Here is a 24,357-nt window from a genome sequence, read left to right on the forward strand (position 1 = left end):
TGCTCCCTCCCCCGAACGTGGAGTACGCACGCGGCAGTTGGGGAGGTGGTTTTGGGTGACGGAGTCCCTGGCCCGCTGCGTTTCGGTGAATTTCTTTGTCTTGGTTCGCCGGCCGCGGCGTGCACCCTGCGGAGGAGGTGTGCTGGCGGCGCTTTGAGCCTGTGCGTTTGCGGACGGAAACTTGTGGAAGAAATGGCAATAAACGGTTAGCAGGGATCGCTACTGGGTAGTAGAATTATGGGATTTTTATTTTTTTCTTAGATTTTTTTCCCCCCACAATCCACATTTATTTTCATTTAAAAAAAAAAAAGGAAAAAAGGTAAACAAAAATAAGAGTAGGTAACACAGAGCAGTTACTGGGTCCCGAGAACTGATGACTTTTACCTGGTTAACGAATTTAATCCTCAGAGCAACCCCAGCAGAAGGTACCAGTAGTACGGACATTTTACATCCAGGGAGACTGAGACACAGAAAGGTCCCCAAGGCCACCAAGCCAAGAGTCCAACCCAGGCAGTGGCTCCAGAGTCTGGGAAGTGGGTCCCAGAACGTTCCAGAAGCTTTTCCTCTCCTTCCTGAGTGTGGAAATCTTGCTCGTGATCATCTCCTGTAGGTAGCTTTCCCTAAACATCACCTCAAACATGTCGTTTACCCAGACTACCCATGCTTGGCAGCTGTTTGCTCCTGTGATGCATGTGATTTTTACCATTTTCAGGTTTACAGTTCAGTGGCATTGATTACCCTGACAGTGTTGTGCAACCGTCACTACAGTGTGTTTCCAGAATTTTTTCCATGAGCGCAAGTGAACTCTATAACCAAAGCAATAGGTCCCCAACCTCTGGGTAGGCCTGGTAATTTCTCTACTTTCTGTCTCTATGAATTTGCCTATCCTAGGTATTTCGTACACGTTGAGCTTTACGTTAGTTATCCTCTCCTGTCTGGCTTATTTCCCTTAGCAGTATTTTCAAGGTGCATGCATGCGGTAGCCTGTGTCAGAACGCAGCCGAGGCTGAATGATGTGCTGGTTGAACGTACAGACATTTGGTGTATCCATTCCTCACCTGAGGGGCACTTGGGTTGCTCCTGCCTTTGGGCTTTTGTGAATACTGCCGCAATGAAAACTGCCGCAATGAACAGTAACCTACAAGGATATATTTGAGTCTCTGTTTTCAGTTCTTTGGGGCATATACCTAAGAGTGGAATTGCGGTAAAATGATAATTCTAATGTTTAGCTTTTGAGGAGCCACCCAACTATTTTCCAGAGCGGCTACCCCATTTTACATTCCCACCGGTAATGTATAAATCTTCCCGTTTCTCCACATACTTGCCAACACTTGCCGTTTTCCTCCTTTTTTTTTTTTAATTTATTTTTTTATTGTAGCTTCAGATGTCTTTTAATGGTGGTTCTGACAGTTTCATACCCTGGCCTCAGGCACTGAGTCTTGTGAATGAAGAATATCTATCACTTTGAGTGTTATTTCTTTACCTATGGATCCTAATGGAAGGTCTACCTTTTTCAAGCACGTAGACACTAAGTTTTTTTATACAGTTACAGGGGCCTCATTGGCCCCCTGAAGTTCATCCAATCATCCCGAGTGAAATTTCTTGCTCCAGGCAATGGACACCAGAGACTTGGTCTGTTTCATCTTCTGTCCACTTCGCTTCTGCTCCCACCACCTCGTTGAAGTCACCATCTTCTCTCAACTGGGTATCTGCAGCAGCACGTGGGTCCCCCAGATTCTCCTCTTGTCTCTCTTCAGTCCATTCTCCACACAACTGAGAGATCTTTCACAAACTCAAATCCTATTGCCTCGCTCCCCTGCTGGGACACTACAGTATGCTCGGAATAAAATCCCGACTCCTTCCGAGCAACATGATCTAGCTCTTGGCTACCCCATCAGCTTCTCATACTCTGCCCTTGTCTGCTCTACTCCAGCTGCACTGGCCTTCCTATTACCCACACAAGCCAACCCCTTCCCACCTATGGACCTTTGTGCTGACTGTTCCCACTACCCTGAATGCTGTTCCCTTCCATCAGTGCGCTACTGGCTCATGCCCATCTTCAAATTTCAGCTCAAATAAAGAGTCCTGACCACCCTATAAACCCACAGCACTCATCTTGCAGTCACTCTGTATTCCATCCCTCTTATTTCCCTCCTAGCATTTAGCACTCCTTGAGATCATTTCATTAGTTAATTTAGTGAACTCGTGTATAGTCTCTTACTAGATGTGAGCTCCAGAAGGGTGAAGGCTTTATCTATCTTGTTCACCGCTGTATCCCAAGTGCTTAGTATAGTGCTTGGCACATAGCAGGCACTCAGTAAGTGTGGGGTGAATAAACAAGCGAATGAATGTCTTTGTGTGTGTGTGTGTGTATGTGTTTTTAAAGATTTTGTTTCTTTCACAGACAGAGATCACAAGTAAACAGAGAGGCAGGCGGGCGGGGTGGGGGAGCAGTCTCCCTGCTGAGCAGTGAGCCCATTGCGGGGCTCTATCCCAGGACCCTGGGATCATGACCTGAGCCGAAGGCAGAGGCTTTAACCCACTGAGCCACCTAGGCGCCCCTATGTGTGTGTGTGTGTGTGTATTTTAATTTAGTTATTTATTTGACAGAGAGAGATGACAAGTAGGCAGAGAGACAGGCAGAGAGAGAGGGGGAAGCAGGCTCCCGGCTGAGCAGAGAGCCCGATGCAGCACTTGATCCCAGGACCTTGAGATCATGACCTGAGCCGAAGGCAGAGGCTTAACCTACTGAGCCACCCAGGTGCCCCCCCCCTTTTTTAAATTTTATTTATTTGTTTGACAGAGAGTGTGCACAAGCAGGAGGAGCAGCAGGCAGAGGGAGAGGGAGAAGCAGGCTCCTGGCTGAGCAGGGAGCCCAGTAAGGGACTTGATCCCAGCCTGAGCCAAAGGCAGATGCTTAACCAACTGAGCCACCCAGGTGCCCCTCTTTACATGTTTTTGAATTGTTTTCAGATGTTTATCAGGTCTATATGCCCATGTTTGCTCAACTCAAATAGACCTGATGTCAGCTCTGGCTCCCTCCCATCATTACCCGAGCCCTGAAGGGCAGGAAGCATGTCCAAAGCATGCCATCGAGCAGTGCTGCCATTTCATCATCTGTAATGAAGGACCAACATTTTAAATTTCCAATCCAGGGGCACCGGGCTGGCTCAGTTGGTAGAGCATGCGAGTCTCAGTCTCGGGGGTTGTGAGTTCAAGCCCCACCTTGGTTGTAGAGATTACTTAAAAATCTTTAAAAAGTAAATTAAAATAAATTATAAATAATCCACTGCAGACTGATACTTATGTGAAGTACAGTGAAATACTGTAGCAATGCCAGTTTGCTGGAAAACTTTCTCAAATCTTATTCTCAATTTCTGTACTTTATTATTCTGAGCAGGTCATAAAAAGTTCACAAACGGGCACTGAGACAGTCCATATTTTGAATCAAACTGTCTTCGAGCTCAGCACAACACATGGTAGATGTCCGTGTTTAGAACTCTTAGAAAACCAAGACAACATCACACTGGATTAAAGGCAAAGATGGACATGAACAGACTTTGTTTACTACAAAACATCAAATAATGCCAATTGTTAGAGCAGTGCTGTCCATTGGAACTTTCTGCAGCAATTAAAACGTCTTGTATTTGTCCTGTCTGATAGGTAACCACTAGCCACGTGTGGATTGAATTTTCCATTTTTTTATTTTAATTTTTATTTTTTAATAGAATTTATTTCACAGACAGAGATCACAAGTAGGCAGAGAAGCAGGCAGAGAGAGAGGAGGAAGCAGGCTCCCCACTGAGCAGAAAGCCCGATGTGGGACTCAATCCCAGGACCCTGAGATCATGACCTGAGCCGAAGGCAGAGGCTTTAACGCACTGAGCCACCCAGGCGCCCCTGAATTTTCCATTTTTATTTTAATTAGGTTAAATAGCCACTTGTGGCTAGTGGCGAATACTTTCGACAGTGCAGCTATATCAAGTTACATTTTGAAAACTTAGTCCTCCATCTCCTTTAGAACCTGATATCCTATCAGTGTCCAAGATCTGTCTTTTTCTCCTGCCTAAATGTTGGTCTGGTCAGACCTTCCCCCATTCCCCGGTTCAGTGATGACAACGCCATTCAAGGAACCATGCGTACTTGATTTCTCCTTCTCCTTTAATACCCCCTCTCCAACCTCCCATTCTTCATATCCTCTCAGGATTCCCTCCATCTCACAGCTCCCTCTAATGCTCCCCATCTCCGCCACCACCATATCTCACCAGGAGAGCAGCTTCATAACCAGCTTCCTCGGGTCCAGTCTGGTACACCATTTCCCCACGGCCCTGGTGAAAATCCTTGAGTGACTTTCATTTTTTTTTGTTTCTAATTATTATTATTTTTTACTTCCATTGTTTTTTAGGATAAAGACAAACCTCCTCCTCCTGGGCTATAAGCCCCTCCTTGCTCTGGCCCCATTCCCACTCCTAACCCCTACGTACGTTAAATTCCCTCTTTTGTTATTTCCTTTTTTTTTTCCCAATAGAAGTCTATCACGATCAGTGCAATTCTTTGGAGCGCCAGACACAGTTTCAACTTCATTTTCATCTGTAGTGAGTTAATAAGTGGTCTTTGCCACTAGATCACCACCAGCTCCGTGAGGACCAAGACTGAGTCTGTTTTTGCTCAACATTTTATTCTACCGCCTGGCAGGATGATGTTTGGTATCAGGGCAGGTTAGCAGAGTGGTTGAGCTCACAGCTTGTGGAACTAGCTCTGTGAGTTCGAATCCTGGCTCTACCTCTTACTATGAGGTGTGACTTTGGCAAATTGCCCTCCCTGTGCCTCCATTTTCTCATCTGTAAAATGGCAATAGAATAACACCTACCTCTTAGAGTTTTAGATTACATGATTTAAAACCGCTTGGCACACAGGAAGCACTGGATAATGTCAGTTATTATTAAATGAATACGTATCTTTATTGCATAAATGAATACAGGTATCCCACACTTTTTGAAAGTTTACATTACACCACTTCGCTTTTATGAAAGACCTGTGTTAGCTACCTGTTTGTGCTAACGGCAGGAAATCAGAAGAGAATGTTTGCTTTGGGGGAAAAAAAAACCCAAACCGGCAAAAACCAAAAATAGCTCTCAATGTCTGTTTCCCAGCTAGTGGTTACAGAGGCCTCACTGGAGAGAGTGGCGCCACCAAGCGCCTTCCGTGGGAACTACACTCAGCATCTCAGCCTCAAACCACCTGAGCTTTGAATTGTGTCTGTGAGTATCTGGACTTTATCTGAATTTATTTTGTGTATCCGTTGCCACGGTGTGTGGTAAGGTGTCAGAAGAACCTAAAAGGTTGTTTCTGGGGGATCTGGAACACTCAGAAATGTTTCCATATACATGAACAGTAATCTCTCCTTCATAAGAAGACTTTTCCGCTTACAGCAGGAATGCTCTACTTTGGAAGACCGGGGAACCTGTATGTGGGCTCTGCCTCCCTAGGAGGATCCACCGGTCTGGGGCGCGTGGGTGAGACTGGAGGGCTGGAGGAGGTAGAAGGGACCTGCTCCTTGCTTGCTGAACAGCACTATGAGTGTCACTCCAACAGCAATTCTTTCTGGAAATGACCATTCACTCCAGTTTCCACCTGGTTCTAGTTTGCAGGTTTTGATCGTCCTTTTTTAACACTCACAGACCAGCTTCCCTGTGCCTGCTCAGAACACCAGCGACAGGGGCGCCTGGGTGGCTCAGTGGATTAAGCCTCTGCCTTCGGCTCAGGTCATGATCTCAGGGTCTTGGGATTGAGCCCCGCATTGGGCTCTCTGCTTGACAGGGAGCCTGCTTCTCCCTCTCTCTCCCTGCCTCTCTGCCTACTTGTGATCTCTCTCTCTGTCAAATAAGTAAATAAAATCTTTAAAAAAAAAACAAAAAACAGAACACAAGCGACAGCTGAGTGGTTCTGCCCCCTCCACCACAGTTGGAGTCCCGGCCCCATGAGAACTTCCTCTGGGTTTAGAGACACCGGCGGGTTAGTGCCTCTTTGGTGCATTAGCCCCCTTCTCTAAGCTCCTTAGTTTTGGTGTTTCCAGCCTCTTCCAGGTGTCCCCCCACCTCACGGCTGCTCCCTGCAATTACTGCTCAGCGTCCCTTCTTGCCTTTTATGTTGGTAATACCTGGTGTGTTTACATTTTATGTATGTTCCCAAAATCTCTGATTTCCTCCCTTCCAGAGGTAGAGCTGAATGCCCCCCTTGAGTGTCGGCTGTACTTAATGACTTGCTTCTAAACAACAGAATGTGGGAACAGTGTTGGAGTTCGTAAAAAACTTAGTGGCTATACTTAGTGCTTTCTTGAATCACATGCTCTGGGAGAAGTTAGCTGCTGTGTGTTGAGGACGCTCTAGCAGCCTGTGCAAAGGCCCATGTAATGAGGAAGGAGGCCTTCTGGCAACAGCCAGTGAGAAATTGAGGCCTCTGTCATGTGAGGAAGATACCTTTTTTTTTAAAAGACTATTTATTTATTTATTTGACAGAGAGCGAGAGCACACAAGCAGGCAGAGTGGCAGACAGAGGGAGAGGGAGAAGCAGGCTCCCTGCTAACCAGGGAGCCTGATGCAAGGACCCTGGGATCATGACCTGAGCTGAAGGTAGATACTTAACCGACTGAGCCACCCAGGCGCCCTGAGGAAAATACCTTGAAAGTAGATCATTCAGCCCCAATTAGGCCTTCAAATAATTGTAGACTTTGTTGACCTTGTGACCACAACTTCATGGGAGACCCTGAACCACAACCCGGTAGGTACACCACTTCTGAAATCCTCACCCATACAAACTGCAAGGTTCCAGATGCTTAGTTTTAAGCCACAGAGTTTTGGGGGGTTATTTGTTACTTAGACATAAGTAGCTAATTCACCTGGTTTACAATTTTTTTTTAATTTGAGATATAATTGACATATGACATTGTATTAGTCTTATGTACAACATAATGATTTTATATTTGTATACATTGTGAAATGATCACCACCCAAAGTCTAGTTAACATCCATCACTATACATAGTTATAAATTGTTTTTCTTGTGAGAACATTTAAAGTTTATTTTCCTAGGAGCTTTCAAATATACAAATATGATATTATTTACTCTAATAACCATGCTGTACATTACATCTCCATGATTTAGTTTTATAACTTCACCCATTTCATCCCTCCCCTCCCCACCCCCACCTCTAGCAACCACCCATTTGTTCACTGTATCTATGAGTTTGATTTTTTGGAGGGGAGGGTTTGGTTCAGTTTTATTTTGTTTTTGTTTCTGGGGTTTTTGTTGTTGTTGTTGTTGTTTTAAAGATTTTATTTATTTATTTGATAGAGACAGCGAGAGGGGGAACATGAGCAGGGGAAGTGGGAGAGGAAGAAGCAGACTCCCCGCTGAGCAGGGAGCCCCATGCAGAGCTCGATCCCAGGATCCTGGGATCACGACCTGAGCTGAAGGCAGACGCTTAATGACTAAGCCACCCAGGCACCCCGGGTTTTGGTTTTTTTTTTCCCCAGATTTCACAAAGAAGTGAGATCATACAGTATTTCTTTCTCTGACATTTCACTTAGCATAATACCCCCAAGGTCCATCCATGTTGTTACAAAGGGTGAGATTTCCTTCTTTTTTATGGCTGAATAATATTCCACTGTCTATATCTATATACACAACATTTTCTTTATCCATTTATACACCAGTGGACACTTAGGTTGCTTCCAGGTCTTGGCTATTGTTAACAATGCTGCTATGATCAGTGGGTTAAAGCCTCTGCCTTTGGCTCAGGTCATGATCTCAGGGTCCTGGGATGGAGCCCTCCATTGGGCTGTCTGCTCTCTTTCTGCCTGCCTCTCTGCCTACCTGAGATCTCTTTCTGTCTCTCTGTCAAATAAATAAATAAAATCTAAAAAAAATTTTAAAAATAAAAAAAATAAAAACAATGCTGCTATGAATATAAACAGATATCTCTTCCTGTTAGTATTTTTGCTTCCTTTGGATAAATACCCAGAAGTGGGTTTGCTGGATTATACACGGTAGTTCTACTTTTAATTCTTTGAGAAACATCCATACTGTTTTCCATAGTGGCTGTACCAATTTACATTCCCACCAGCAGTGCACAGGGTTCCCTTTTCTCCATATCCTCCCCAGCTCTCGTTCTTGTCTTTTTGATCAAAGTCATTCCAGCAGGTGTGAGGTGATGCCTCATTGTGATTTTTATTTGCATTTCCCTGATGATTAATGATGTGGACCACCTTTTCATGTACCTGTTGGCCATCTGTATGTCTTTTTTGGAAAAATGTCTCTTCCGATCCTCTGCCCATTTTTAAATCAGATTGTTTGTGGGGTTTTTTACTATTGAGTTGTGTGAATCCTTTATGTATTTTGGATATTAATCGCTTATCAGACATATAATTTGCAAATATATTTTCCCATTCAGTAGGTTGCTTTTTCATTTTTCCCTTGCCGGGCAGAAACTTTTTAAATCGGTGTGGTCCCACTTGCTTATCTTTGCCTTTATTGCCTTTGCTTTTAGTGTCAGATCCAAAAAATCATCACCAAGACCAATGTTAAGGAGCTTGGTGCCTGGGTTTCCTTTGAGGAGTTTTATGGTTTCAGATCTTAAACATTCAAGTCTTTAATTCATTATGAGTTAACTTTTGTGTATGGCATGAGATAGTGGTCCGGTTTCATTCTTTTCCATATGGTTGTTCCAACGTTACTTATTGAAGAGACGGTTAATTCCCTATTGCATAGCCTGGGCTCCTTTGTCATACATTAATTGGTTATATATGCATTTCTTTCTTTCTAGGCTCTATACTCTGTTCCATTGATCTCAGTGTCTTTTTTTTTTTAAGATTTTATTTGTTTATTTGACAGAGATCACAAGTAGGCAGAGAGCCAGACAGAGAAAGAGAGGGGGAAGCAGGCTCCCCGCTGAGCAGAGAGCCCGATGTGGGGCTCGATCCCAGGACCCTGAGATCATGACCTGAGCCGAAGGCAGAGACTTAACCCACTGAGCCACCCAGGCGCCCCTTGGTGTCTGTTTTTATCTCACACCATACTTTGTAAGATCGTTTGTAAGATAATTTAAAATCAGGATGTATGATGCTTCCAGCTTTGTTCTTTCTCAAGAAATACTCTGGCTATTTGGTGTCTCTAATAATTCTTTATACTAAATTTGCTGTTAAAACAACTTGCACAGTGGAGCACCTGGATGGCTCAATCAGTTAAGCATCTGACTCAATTTCAGCTCAGGTCTTAGTCTGGGGTCATGAGTTCAAGCCCCTACTTAAAAAAAGAAAGAAAGAGAGAAAAAAAGAAAGAGAGAAGGAAAGAAGGAGCAAAGGAAAGAAAAGGAGGGGAGAGGGACGCCTGGGTGGCTCAGCTGGTTAAGTGGCTGCCTTCGGCTCGGGTCATGATCCCAGCGTCCTGGGATCGAGTCCCACATCAGGCTCCTTGCTCAGCAGGAAACCTGCTTCTCCCTCTGCCTCTGCTTCCACTCTGCCTGCCTGGGCTCGCGCGCTCTCTCTCTCTCTCTCTCTGACAAATTAAAAAAAAAAAAATCTTAAAAAAAGAGAGGAGAGGAGAAAAGAGAAAAGAAAAGAAAGAAGGTTATAAAACATATATGGTAAGATGGAATCTTACAGGTGAGTCATTAAGAAAATAATCAGATTTGTGCTTTTTGTTCCTGTGGACTTGCCAACTAAAAGAGGGGGAAACTAAACTTCAGGCCCATCAAGGAGGATGAACCTGAAGAGACCCAGAGGCAAAAGCAATAGAGGTTTGTGTCATCAAGTTTATGAGAAGAATGTGGCCTGATGTCTCTGTGGGGATGTAGATTCTCTAACAGGGGAAGAGGATGGAGGCCATTTAAGTTGAAGATGGACAACTGACTCAATCCCAGAGTTCTTTATTGGTCAGTGTGCTGGTGAATTTTATGTCAGTGTGACTGGGCCACAAGATGCCCAGATATTTGGTCAAACATTATCTTGGGTGTTTCTCTGAGGGGGGTTTTGGCTGTGATTAACATTTAGGAGCACCTGGCTGGCTCAGCTAGTGCAGTGTGTGACCACTTGATCTTGGGGTTCTGAGTTCAAGCCCCACATTGGATGTAGAGATTACTAAAAATAAAATCTTTAAAAAAGAGAGAGAAAGATGAGACATCTGGGTGCTCAGAGGGTTTAAGCATCTGCCTTTGGCTCAGGTCATGATCCCAGCATCCTGGGATCAAACCCCACACTGGGATACCTGCTCAGTGGGGAGTTTGCTTCTCCCTCTCCCCCTGCCTCTTCCCCTCCCCCAACTCATGCTCTCTTACTCTCTCTCTCTCAAATAAATAAATAAAATCTTTTAAAAAAGAGAGATTATAGGGGCGCCTGGGTGGCTCAGTGGGTTAAGTCTCTGCCTTCGGCTCGGGTCATGATCTCAGGGTCCTGGGATTGAGCCCCGCATCAGGTTCTCTGCTCAGCGGGGAGCCTGCTTCCCCATCTCTCTGCCTGCCTCTGCCTGCTTGTGATCTTTCTCTCTGTCAAATAAATAAATAAAATCTTTTTTTAAAAAAGGTTATAATTTATTTTTTTAATATTTTATTTATATATTTCAGAGAGAGAGAGAGAGAGAGAGCATGTGCCATCGTGAGCAGGGGAAGGGAGAGAGAGAGAGAAGGAGACTCCACTGAGCAAGGAGCCCCATGCAGGGTTCAGTGCCAGGACCCCTCTCACTTCTGTCACATCAAGAGCAGCAGGTCTCTTGATAGAGTCAGTGCCTGGACAGTCTTGGAGCAAAGGAAGTGGTTGCTAGGAGAAGAGCCATCTAACTCGGAGGGGACATGGTCTTGCACTCGGTCTCTGAGCAGATCAGCAGTAATCACTGAGTAGAAGCTAAAGGCCCTTTCCCAATTTTCTTGTATTATGGGAAGCTGGGTTTTGTTTTGTTTGCATGATTCCAAATCATGATGGGAATGGGAAGGAGCACCCCCCCTAAAAGGTTGACATTAGATTTACTGCCAAACTTGGTGAATGTAGACTGAATCAAAGGAATTCAAAGTTGATTTCATGTTTGATAAAAGGGCAGGTAGAGGGACCAGACTCCGTTCATCCTTTGGTTCCAGGCATCACCATTGCATGGCTTCCACTACAGTGGTCAGAATGGCTGCTGAAGCTCTAGCCATCGGGCCTCATTCCAGCAAGCATGAAGGGAGGGGCAGGGTAAGAAGAACTCATATTCCCCCCTTCATCCCACTCCAGGAGGTCGTATAGATAACTTTTGCTTCCATCTCATTGGCCGGGACTTGGTCTGTGGGCACTCCTACCTGCAGAGAGGCTGCCAAATGTATATTTTATTCTGAACAGCCATATGTCCAACTAAAAATGTTGAGTTTTACTGCTCAGTAAAAAGTGGATAATGGCTTCTGAGGGCAAAGGAAATTTCTGTCACAGTCAAGAGGCTCATGCACTAAAATGCTAGCCACAATTACATCTGGAAGGTGAAAATACAGATGATTTTTAGCTACTTTTTTTTTTTTTTAATTTTATCTATTCATTTGACAGACAGATCACAAGTAGGCAGAGAGGCAGGCAGAGAGAGAAGGGAGGAAGCAGGCTCCCCGCTGAGCAGAGAGCCCGATGCGGGGCTTGATCCCAGGACGCCGGGATCATGACCTGAGCCGAAGGCAGCGGCTTTAACCCACTGAGCCACCCAGGCGCCCCGATTTTTAGCTACTTCTTTATAGTTTTCCCTAATACTTGATTTTAAAAAAATAAACTAACCATATATTTATAATCAGAGGGAAAATAAGCATTGCCACTCTTCAATCTGAAGGGGAAAACACAGTATGAATAAAATAAATGGTAAAATGGTGTACCAGAGCTAAGGCAATTTTTAAAGACATACCTCTGCTCTCAGGAGGGCTTAGGCAACGTTCCCAGAGAAATAAAACTTCCCTGGAAATGCAGCTCCTTTTAGCAACCCAATCGTGGATCTCTCCACCTACAGATAAGAGCTTGTCCTCTCCAGAATGCTACAGGGATCTGTTTGGACTTGTCAGGACACAAGGCCTGTTTGGCATTGACTTACATAGTCTTGCTTCAGTCCTGGTATCACCTGACTACATTCCAGGGGTGCCGCCATCTCCGTGCACCGTGAATGCTGCCGCATGGGCTGCAGCTCTGTCAAATATTTATTAGATGGTGTCAAATCCAGGCTGTCTTCACATCTTAATTCCCCTAAATGATTTGCAGTTGATAAGATTGGGGTAGATATAGAAACCATGAAAAGCTTGCCTAAGAATGAGCAAGTTCTGTGAGATCCTTGGCGATCAAAGATGTCTCAAAGATGTCGAGAGCTTTGGAGATTTGCTGCACTTGCATAAAATACTTCTTTTTTTTTTTTTTTTTAAGATTTTATTTGTTTATTTGACAGAGAGAGAGTGAGATCACAAGTAGGCAGTCAGAGAGAGAGAAGGGGAAGCAGGCTCCCCGCGGAGCAGAGAGCCCAATGCGGGGCTGGATCCCAGGACCCGGAGATCATGACCTGGGGCAAAGGCAGAGGCCCCCCTAAAATCCATCTTGACTTTCATTTCCACCTTCCTCCTCACCATCCTCTCCAAATCAGGATCTATGAAGATCAGATTGGATAAGAATTTCCTCCTTACGGATCTGACATCAACCCCAGAACTTTTGCTGTGTTTGGGAGCACTGACTCCCTGCCCAATTCAAAGTAGAGTTTCCAACTGATTTTTATTCACAGAGAGAGAGTCAAGGTAGATGTTAATAATTAATTTTGAAACTATTCCATTACTAGACAGTGGCACCAACTCAGGATCAGTGTACTAACATAGTATTTTCATCTGTTCTGCAACAAAGGCAGACACGGGGGATACGCCATCTCTTTACCTTCTCCCTCCCCAGAGGTAACCATTCTTATGAATCTGAAGTGGAACCTTCCTGTTGGTGCTGTTATATCCCCATTTTACAGGTAAAGAAAATGAGACACAGGAAGATAAAGGAATCTGTCCAAGGCCACACCCTTAGTGGGTGGTGGAACCAGTACAGACAGGTCATAAGTCAGATGAAGGAAAGACTGCGGGTTGATAAGAGGGACTGGGGCGTGTGGTCGGGGAAGTCCACTCTGGAGAGGTGACGGGGTTCCAAAGCTGAGAACTGAAGATCTACCAAGCAAGATTTCTAGGAAGAAAGAACAAGAGCAAAGGCTCCAAACTTGGGCGAAGTGGCTGCCCCTTTAGCTGCTGTCTTGGACCCAGAGGATGAGGACGGTGCATCAGCGAGCGAGGATACTGTAGTACTAAGGTCTTGATGGAACGTAAAGGTCATAAAGGTCTTGAACTGCTGACCTACACTACATTTATGAATGAAGCCAAATTATCTTCTATGTCATTTAAGCCCTATTGGTTGGTTTGGTTTGGTTGTCACACTACATCTAATCCTAATTGTTCCATTGTCCCTTCCTTCTGTGAATTCAAATAAGACACGTGCATGTAGGGATGCTTCGGTGGCTCAGTCGGTTAATCGCCTTCCTTCAGCTCTGGTCATGATCCCATGATCCTGGGATGGAGTCCTACATTGGGATCCTTCCTCAGTCAGGAACCTGTGTCTCCCTCTGCCTGCTCCACCCCCCCCCGCCCCCGCTTGTGCGCTCTCTCTCTGACAAATAGATAAATAAAATCTTAAAAAAAAAAGATGTGTGAATGTATGCAGGGCCATTGTGTTGACCCTATTCCTGTCTCATTTTTGTTTCTACCCCTTGATTTCTTCATCTTTTTTAAAGCAAGTTATAGCCATAGTGTCGTTTTGCTTTTGGTGGGGGTCTTAGTTAGGAATCATTTTATTGCAAGAAACAAATACATGTCGATGTTAGATTATAGAAAGATTTATTGAAAGGGTGCGCCTGGGTGGTTCCGTGAGCTGGGTGTCCGTCTCTTGATTTCAGCTCTGGTCAGGATCTCAGGGTTGTGGGATCGAGCCCTGTGTCCGGCTCTGTGCTGGGTATGGAGCCTGCTTGGGATTCTTTCTCTCTCCCCCTGCTCCTCCTCCTGCTTGCTTGCTCTATCTCTCGCTTTCTCTCTCTCTCAAAAAATAAAACAAATATAAAATAAAGGGGTGTCTGAGTAGCTCAGTTAGTTAAGCCTCTGCATTTGGCTCAGGTCATGATCCCGGGGTCCTGAGATTGAGCCCTACATCGGACTCCCTGCTCAACATTGGGCTCCCTGTCTCCTTCTCTCTCTCTTTTTTTTTAAGATTCTATTTATTTATTTGACAGACAGAGAGATCACAAGTAGGCAGAGAGGAAGGCAGAGAGAGAGGGGGAAGCAGGCTCCCTGCCGAGCGGAGAGCCCGAAGCGGGGCTCGATCCCAGGACCCTGAGATCATGACCTGAGCTGAAGGCAGAGGCTTTAACCCACTGAGCCACCCAGGCACCCCCTGTCTGCTTCTCTTTCTCCCTCTGCCTCGCCCCTCCATTGATGCCCTCTCTCAAGTAAATAAATTAAAATCATAAATAAGTAAATAAATAAGAATTTTTTTTTAAGATTTTATTTATTTATTTGTCAGAGAGAGTGGGCACAGGCGGAGGGAGAAGCAGTCTCCCTGCTGAGCAAGGAGCCCGATGTGGGACTCGATCCCAGGACGCTGGGATCATGACCTGAGCCGAAGGCAGCCGCTTAACCAACTGAGCCACCCAGGCGTCCCTAAATAAGAATATTTTAAAAGTTTTATTGAAAGGCATCAGATGTCTCAAGGAAATAATAACAATACAAACCTTAGTAAGCACTTATATTTTAAAGACTATTCTGTGATTTACATATATTAACATATTTAATTCTCACAATAGCCTTATGAATAGATCAATACCCCAATTTTTTTTAAAGATTTTATTTATTTATTTGACAGACAGAGATCACAAGTAGGCAGAGAGGCAGGCAGAGAGAGAGGAGGAAGCAGGCTCCCTGCTGAGCAGACAGCCCGATGCAGGGCTCGATCCCAGGACCCTGGGATCATGACCTGAGCCGAAGGCAGAGGCTTTAACCCACTGAGCCACTCAGGTGCACCAATACCCCAATTTTTTAAACAGCTTTATTCATGTATAATTCATATACCATGTTTTTCACCCATATAGAACAGTATCACCAAGATCAATTTAGAACATTGTCATCAAATGAAATCCCAAGAGAAACGCCATACTCTTTAGCTGTCATCCCCAATATTCACACACAAACTCCAGCCCTAGGCAACCACTAATCTACGATTTGTCTCTGGATTTGCTTACTCTGGACAATTCACATAAATGGAATTTTACAATATGTGACTAGTTCCTTTCTCGTAGCATGTTATAATGTGAGGTTCACCGTTCTTTTATATATGGGTAAGTAATAGTCCATTGTACAGATTTGCCCCATTTGTTCATTCATCAGCTGATGGGCATTTGGTTGATTGTTTCTTTTTTTTCTTTTGGCTATTAAGAGTAATGTTGCTATAAACATACATGAATAAATTTTCAGGTGGACACATTCCAATTTTCTTGGGTATTACAAGTGGAACTGCTAGGTCATATGTTAACTGTACGTTTATATTTTTGAGGAACTGCCCAACTCATCAAAAAAACGTTAGGATCATCAGACTGGGAAGTCGGCTTATTGTAATTACTCTCTGTAGCAGTGAGAAAAGGATACGGCAACAAGGAACGGCTTCTCAGATGGTTTGCCCAGAAATGACACATGTCACTATGTCACTTCTGCTCATCTTTTATTGGTCAAGTTAAGTCATACAGCCACACCCAATGTCAAGGGGGCGGGAAAGCACAGTCTTACCTAACATGCAGAAAAGGGAAAGAACTAGAAGCATTTACAGAAAGTTGCTAACAGCTGCTGCAGGGAATATTGGGTAGAAAAGCCCCTATGAGGGGTGATGTTTACTCTGAGACTTGGGAGATCAGAAAAAGCCTGTTTGAGATGATGTTGAGGGAAGAGAAATACTCAGCATCAGTAATCATTAAGGAAATGTAAATAAAACCATGAGGAACTATCACTTCACACCCACCAAGATGACTCTGCAGTCGCCCCTTGAATAACACAGGTTTGAACTGCATGAGTCCACTGACAGTGGGTTTCTTCTTCTTCTTTTTTTTTTTTTTTATTTTAAAGATTATATATTTGAACTAGAGAGAGAGAGAGAGACCATGAGTGGGAGTTGAGGGGCAGGGAGAAGCAGACTCCCCGCTGATCAGGGAGCCAGAGGAGGAACTTGATCCCAGGAACCTGGGTTTATGACCTGAGCCGAAGGCAGACGCTTAACCAACTGAGCCACCCAGGTGTCCCATATGGATCTTTTCCCCACAAATACAGTAGATAGAGTGCCATTAGTGAATTTTCTCTCCCTTCCTTCCTTCCTTTTTCTTCCTTCCTTCTTCTTTCTTTCTCTTTCCCTCCCTCCCTCCTTCCCTCCCTCGCTCCCTCTCTCCCTTCCTTCCTTCCTTAGCTCTATGCCCAACATAGGGGTTGAATTCATGACCCTGAGATCAAGAGTCACATACTTTACTGACTGAGCCAGCCAGGCACCCCTGTTTTCTCTTTCTTATGATTTTCTTAATAACATTTTCTTTTCTCTAGCTTATTTTATCATGAGAATGCTGTATACAATACATATAACCTACAGAATATGTGTTAATTGACTATGTTATTGGTCAGGCTTCCAGTCAATAGTAGGCTTTAAGTAGTTGAGTTTTGGGGGAATCAGGAGCTAGATGCAGATTTTCAGCTGCATAGGGGGTCAGTGCCTCTAACTCTTCAGTTGTTCAAGGGTCAACTCTAATAAAAAAAAAAAAGGATACAGACAATAACAACTTTTGGCAAGAGTGTGGAGAAATTGAAACCTTCATATGCTGTTGGTGGGAATGTAAAATGGCACAACCATTTTGGAAACAGTTTGGCAGTTCCTCAGAAAACTTAAAAACGTAGAATTATCAGGGGCACCTGGGTGACTCAGATTGTTAAGTGTCTGTTTTTGGCTCAGGTCAGGATCCCAGGGCCCTGGGATCCAGCCCCACATCAAGACCCTCATTGGGCTCCCTGCTCAGTGGGGAGTCTGTTTATCCCTCTCCCTCAGCCCCACCCATCCCTTCCCCCACCACCCTGCTCATGCTTGCTCATTCTCTCTCACTCTCTCTCAAATAAATAAATAAAATCTTTTTCTAAAAAAACCATAGTTATCAGATGACCCAACAACTCCACTTCTAGGTATATGCCCAAGAGAATTAAGAACATATATCGACACAAAAACTTACACATGAATGTTCATAGCACCCTCATTCATGACAGCCCAAAATAGAAACAACTCAAATGTTTATCACCTGGTAAATGAATAAACAAAATGTGGGAGATACATATATATATATTTTCATTCTCCCTCTCCCTTTCCCACTCCCCCTGCTTGTGTTCCCTCTCACTGTCTCTCTCTGTCAAATAAATAAATAAAATCTTTTTAAAAAAATTCATATTCCAAGGGTGCCCAGCTCAGTCGGTAGAGTGTGTGACTCTTGATCTCAGAATTTTGAGTTCAAGCCCCTGATGGTTGTAGAAATTACTTAAAAATAAAATCTTTTTTTTTAAAGATTTTATTTATTCATTTGACAGACAGAGATCACAAGTAGGCAGAGAGGCAGGCAGAGAGAGAGAGAGAGAGGAGGAAGCAGGCTCCCTGCTGAGCAGAGAGCCCGATGCGGGGCTCGATCCCAGGACCCTGAGATCATGACCTGAGGCGAAGGCAGAGGCTTAACCCACTGAGCTACCCAGGCGCTCCAAAATCTTTTTTTTTTTTTGAAGATTTTATTATATTTTTCTAAAAGATTTTATTTATTTATTTGAGAGAGACAGAGTGAGAGAGCATGAGAGGGGAGGTCAGAGGGAGAAGCAGACTCCCCATAGAGCTGGGAGCCCTGATGAGGGACTCCATCCTGGGACTCCGGGATCATGATCTGAGCTGAAGGCAGTTGCTTAACCAACTGAGCCACCCGGTGCCCTTTTTTAAAGATTTTATTTACTTGACAGAGAGAGACACAGTGAAAGAGGGAACGTGAGCCGGGGTTGTGGGAGAGGGAGAAGCAGGCTCTCCGCTGAGCAGGGAGCCCGATATGGGGCTCGAGCCCAGGACCCCGGGATCACGACCTGAGCTGAAGGCAGACGCTCAAAGACTGAGCCACCCAAGTGCCCCTTAAAAATAAAATCTTAAAAAAAAATTCATATACCAATTTCCAGTGAGGTTTCATACTTTCTCAATTAGCCATCCTTTCTTCACCTCACAATCTCCCTTATATTTATTTAATATGAATGATATATACCACTTATTTGACACAAAAAAATTCTTTATGCACATGTGACAACATGCATAAAAAACTTGGTCATGGCTTGTATGACTTAGAGCTCAGAAACCAGTACTGCTTAACTCAAGCAGGAAAAAAGTATTGACTAAAGGGACACGAGATATATGGCTTGTTCTATTGGAAACAGCTCCTTCACTTAGTAAATGTGTGTTCATCTTGTGTAACTGGCTCAACCACTCTGTGCCTCAGTTTATGCATCCATAAAATGGAGGAAATTATAGTACCTACTGCATGAAATTGTTGTGGGGGTTAAATTAATTAAAACATATAAAACACTTGCAACAGTGCCCGACACATTGTTAGTGCTTCGTAAACGTTATTTATTATCATTAACTGACTTGTCCAAAGAAGCCGATGAGTGGCCAGTGCAGGATTTGAATCCAAGTCCATTTGAAACCAAAACCTGAGCTCCTACCATGACAGCCCTTTTTCACAGTGTTAACTCAGCACGATTCTCCCCCTTTTCTCCTAAATGCTGGTGAAACCCAGGGGATGTTCCTTCTCCCATCCCACTAGCAATTACTTCCTTTTGCATCCTCCTGGGGTTTATCAACAAAAACTTGTCAAGCCGGCTGGTCCCTCTGAGAAGCAATTTAGGCTCACACCCTGCAAAAGCTTTTGCCTCACTGGTAGACTTTGTTTGCTTTGGGGAATGCTGTTCTTTTAAGTATAGAGGACATTTCATCTAAGTAATAGTTTCCATGGTCTTTGATCTAGGCATGCAGCAGCTGCAGCTGGGAAGTGACATGCTTGCCTCATGCAAGTCTGCCTTGTTTCTAAGCATTACCCTTCCTTCTCATGCATTACCCGTCCTTCTCATGTTTGATATGAAAATATTAGGTCCATATCTGAAAGAGTAATGCAGTTCCCTGAAAGGTGTTGCATTAATCATTTTTAAAAATTTTCTATGTTTTATAATGTTTTGACATCTTAAAAAGCTTGTCAGGGGAGAGCCTGCTCCTCCCAGGGCTACTCTGTTCTTAGAGACAGACAGCAGAGGGCTCAGCTGCGAGCACATCTTTCATATACAAGCCAACTAATCCCCAGTTTATAGCTCCAGTAGTCCTCTAACTGGAACCCACCAAGCCAGTGCTTCCCCTGCCCAAAATCATCCCAGAGCCAGGCACCAGGCGACTAGAGAGCACCCCTATAGCCCAGAGCCCACTGACATTTTTCAGACTCGCTAGTCCTAAATCCGGGCATTCCCCTCTCCTCTCTTCTGCCACCAGATGACATCAATACTTGGTGCTTCCTCTATGGCTCTGTATGGCATGGTTATCCCCCCTCTAAGACCTGTGAGTACAACAAACTCCCTTGAAGAGCCTCGTCCTCATTTCTTCCTGTCGTTACACCAACTTTACCGTACCATCTCCAACACTTATACTCTCGGAACAAGTATTATAAATTGATTGTTTTTCATAAAAAATACACCTGATTTCTATTTATTGTTAAAACACTATTAATTCATGTTAATTATACCTAAGTAAAAACATATCGTGCAGAACACTGTTACATTAGACTCTAGTGAAAATTTAAAACAAAAGATAACACGTTTATCATACCATTTCAGTTAAACCATCACTTTCCTTTTCAAGCCTGCCTTCGAATTTTGTTCCATATATCTTCCTCTTTATAAGATTAACAAAAAAAATATTAATGATCTACACTAATTACGGTGCTCAGGTTTGTAAAACACTTCCTTCTATGTCATTTTGAGACCTTACGAAGAAAAGGAGTGATCAGAGAAACAGGATGGAAACTAGAAGAGAGTAGTGTCCAGATGCCCAGGAAGGAGAATATTTCTAGAAGGAAGTGATGGGCCATGTCAAATGCTAGTGAAAGATCCAGCAACAAGAGATCTGAACATGCTTATTGGATTTAGCAACATGTTTTAATAAAGTATTGGCAAACCTTTCAATACATTTGGCTATGAGAAGGGAAGGAGAATAAGGGGCTGGAGCTGGAGACACAATGAAACTAAGAGATTTGTTTGTTTTGGTTTTGTTTTTTTTTTAAATAAGAAAAACTTACAAATATGTAATTTTTATTTATTTATTTACTATTTATTTATTTTTAAAGATTTTATTTATTTATTTTTGTGAGAAAGAGAGAGCATGAGTGGTGAGGATGGCAGGGCAGAGAGAGAAGCAGATTTCCTGCCAAGCAGGGAACCTGATGCAGGGAGCCCAAGGCAGGGAACCTGACGCAGGACTTGATCCCAGGATCAAAGGATCATGACCTAAGCCGAAGGCAGACATTTTAACCAATTGATCCACCCAAGCACCCTGACCTAGGAATGTTTAAATAAAGATTGGGAGGATCTAGTTGAGAGCTAATACCTAGATATCCAGAAGAAGAAATGAATCATTGGTAGAATGAGGTTTATATGAAGGAGAGGAGGAGATAAGGGTTGGTTTCAATAGGAGAGACACCAACCACTCCTATGGCAACAGGAAGAAGATTGGTTCAGATGTAGGTGGGTTATTGTTTTTGTTTTGGGAAGATGCCTGAGTTTTTCAATATAGACACTGACAAAGCAGATAGCTGGAATTTTTTTTTTAAGATTTTATTTATTCACTTGACAGAGATCACAAGTAGGCAGAGAGGCGGAGAGAGAGAGGAAGGGAAGCAGGGTCCCTGCTGAGCAGAGAGCCCCATGAGGGGCTGGATCCCAGGATCCTGGGATCATGATCTGAGCCGAAGGCAGATGCCTCAACCCACTGAGCTACCCAGGCGCCCCTGATAGCTGGAATTTTGACCCATAAGTACAATCAAAATGCAAATGGTCATCGGAGTTTATGGTATTGGAAAGAGTGTTCTTGAAATGATGGACCATAATGTTTGCTGAATATAGAAAGGCATGAAAGATGGAGAAGGCTGATGGAAGGGGAGAAACTATATGGGTAAATAGATTGGAGTCCTGATGAGCTAGAAGAATAGTCTTAGTGAGTCATGAAATATGGAGGTTGGAAGGGTTGTGGCCAGAATATAGAATTATATTTTGGATATATTTATTTTTGATGTCGAGACCTAGTATATGGTCATAAGGAGGCATGACTGGAGTAGGATAGAAGAGAAGGTCGCTAGAAATGAGAAGGTCCTACAGCTGAGTGAACAGGATCTTGGATTGGCTGTGTATATGAATGTTGAGGTCACCGAGATAATGAGTGGAAGAGAATATGTGAGCCAGGTGCCCAAATGTGGTGGATAAAGGCAGTGGAGAGGGAACAATAGGGTCATGACTGAATGACCTCTCTCCTGAGCTCTATTCTTGATTTTCCAGATGTCTAACTAATATCCCCACTTAGATGTGTAACAGACATCTTCAATTTAACAATGTGGTCATACCGAGAAACAGGGGGACTAGAAAAGTCATTTTTGGGGCACCTGGGTGGCTCAGTGGGTTAAAGCCTCTGCCTTCGGCTCGGGTCATGATCCCAGGGTCCTGGGATCGAGCCCCACATCGGGCTCTCTGCTCAGCAGGAAGCCTGCTTCCTCCTCTCTCTCTGCCTGCCTCTCTGCCTACTTGTGATCTCTGTCTGTCAAATAAATAAATCTTTAGAAAAGTCATTTTTATGGTCACGTAATTAGCCTAAAAATAAAGTTGGGGTTCTATTGCAATAAAAAAAATCAGAAAGTGGATATCATGAGACAATATGATCTTTCCCACATTGTGTAACACTCATATTACCAGATTTTTACAACAGTGAAAATTCAGATAGCCTCAAAAGATAAGGGGAGTATCCAGAAACTCCTACAATTCAAAACTAAAAGACAAACAGCCCAATTTTAAAGTGAGGAAAGGACTTGAATAGACATTTCTTCAAAGAAGATATACAAATGACCAAAAAGTCTTTGTATGAAAAGACACTTCACACCAATAGTTATTAGGGAAATGCAAATAAAAATCATGAGATACCACTTTACACTCACTAGGGTAGCTGTAATTTTAAAAAAGGAAAATACAATTGTTGGCAAAATGTAGAGAAATTAGAACACTTGTACATCACCAGTGGGAATGTAAAATGGTTCAGCTGTGGAAGATAGCTTGGCAGCTCCTAAAAAAGATAAACATAGAGTAACCATGTGACTGAGCAATTCAACCCCTAATTATATACCCAAAAGAACTGAAAATAGGTTTTTTGAGAGAATTTAAAAACAAATTCTTTTTTTAAAAAAGATTTTATTTGTTTAACAGAGAGAGAGAGACAGCGAGAGAGGGAACACAAGCTGTGGGAGTGGGAGAGGGAGAAGCAGGCTTCCCACCGATCAGAGAACCCAACGTGGGGCTCGATCCCAGGACCCTGGGATCACGACCTGAGCCGAAGGCAGACGCTTAACCGACTGAGCCACCCAGGCGCCCCTAAAAACAAATCCTTGTACGTGAATGTTCATAGCAGCACTGTTCGCAATAACCAAAGGTGAAAGCAACCCAGACAGCCATAAATAGGTAAGTGGGTAAACAAATTGTGACATAGCCATACAATGGAACATTATTTGGCTATAAAAAGGAATGAATTACTAATACATGCCAAATATGGGTGAACCTTAACATAAAAAATTATGTTAAGTGGATGAAGTCAAAGGTCCCATGTTGTATGATTCCATACAATATGTGAAATCCATGGAAACAGAAAGCAGACTGATGGCTGCCAGAGTTTTGGGAGAGAAGGGGCAGCGGGGAGCAACTTCTTAATGAATACAAAGTCTCCTTTTGGAATAATGAAAATGTTTTGGAACTAGATAGAGGTAGGTAGTGATAGCTCAATTCTGTGAAAGTACTAAATGCCACTGAATCGTTCACTGTGAAATGGTTAATTTTATGAGAATTTCACCTCAATTTTAGTAAGAAGAAAAAATTATGTGGCCAAGTTTTAGTATTAGGAATGATAGAAAACTCATTTATCAAGATACAACAAATTGTTAACTGATTATGTGTGTTCTCACTATATATAGTAATTCAAACACAGCGTGAAGTGTAAGTGCCAAATTTCTTTTCTGCTATATGTAAAGACAACCGTGTGTTAGGAAAACTGTTTTGTGCTTTTTGACAGTTGTGGAGTTTGAAAACCCAATGATAAAGAGTTTTTCTCAACCATCATCAAGAAGAAAGAGAAGGGGTGCCTGGGTGGCTCAGTGGGTTAAAGCCTCTGCCTTCGGCTCAGGTCATGATCTCAGGGTCCTGGGATCGAGCTCCTCATCGGGCTCTCTGCTCTCGGGGAGCCTGCTTCCTCCTCTCTCTCTCTGCCTGCTTCTCTGCCTACTTGTGATCTCCGTCTGTCAAATAAAAAAATAAAATCTTAAAAAAAAAGAAGAAAGGGAAAGTGGAGAGAGAGAAGATTGAAGATGGTGGAGCACCTGGCTGGCTCAGTTGGAAGAGCATTTGACTCTTGATCTTGGGGTCATGAGTTCAAACCCTACATTATGTGTAGAGATTACTTAGATTAAAAAAGAAAACAATAAATAAATAATATTTACAGTAATTACAATAAATAAACAATAAAATTTTTTTTAAAAGGAGGAGGAAACACAGAGGAAGTGAGGGAGTAATAGAAAAATTTGTTTCCCATCTAAGCATAAAGTACTAAGAAACAGATTTTCCCCCTGGTATGAGAAAGAAAAACTGTGTTCTAAAAGACAATGATTTCTAACCTGGAATTCTATACCCAGCCAAATTATCCATAAAGCATGAAGGTAGAATAAAGACAATTTCAGATAGGCAAGATCTTGAAAATTTCTCTTCTAGGCCACTTTCTCAGGAAGTGAGTGAAGCATGAAAGAGAAAACCATGAACCAGGACCTCAGGGAATCCAAGAAACAGGATATGCAGCCCAGGAAAGACGCAAGAGAAAGTGTTGCCGCCACAGCTGCCCAGCAGGCCTGGAGAGGAATCAGTCCCAAACGGAGGAGGAGAACAGAGAGCTGCAAGGTGGGGGAATGTCTCCAAGAAACG

At 43.3% G+C, this 24,357-nt stretch overlaps 1 long non-coding RNA gene across 1 annotated transcript; it reads left to right on the forward strand.

Moving 5' to 3' along the window:
- The first annotated feature begins 24 nt into the window (after positions 1–24).
- On the forward strand, positions 25–22,763 carry LOC308348629. The gene is made up of 3 exons (XR_013967363.1): positions 25–205; positions 5,154–5,261; positions 22,603–22,763. It is a non-coding gene; the product is annotated as an uncharacterized lncRNA (long non-coding RNA).
- The last annotated feature ends 1,594 nt before the right edge of the window (positions 22,764–24,357 follow it).

Source organism: Martes martes (assembly GCF_963455335.1).
Source record: "Martes martes genome assembly, chromosome: 9".
Lineage (NCBI taxonomy): Eukaryota > Metazoa > Chordata > Mammalia > Carnivora > Mustelidae > Martes > Martes martes.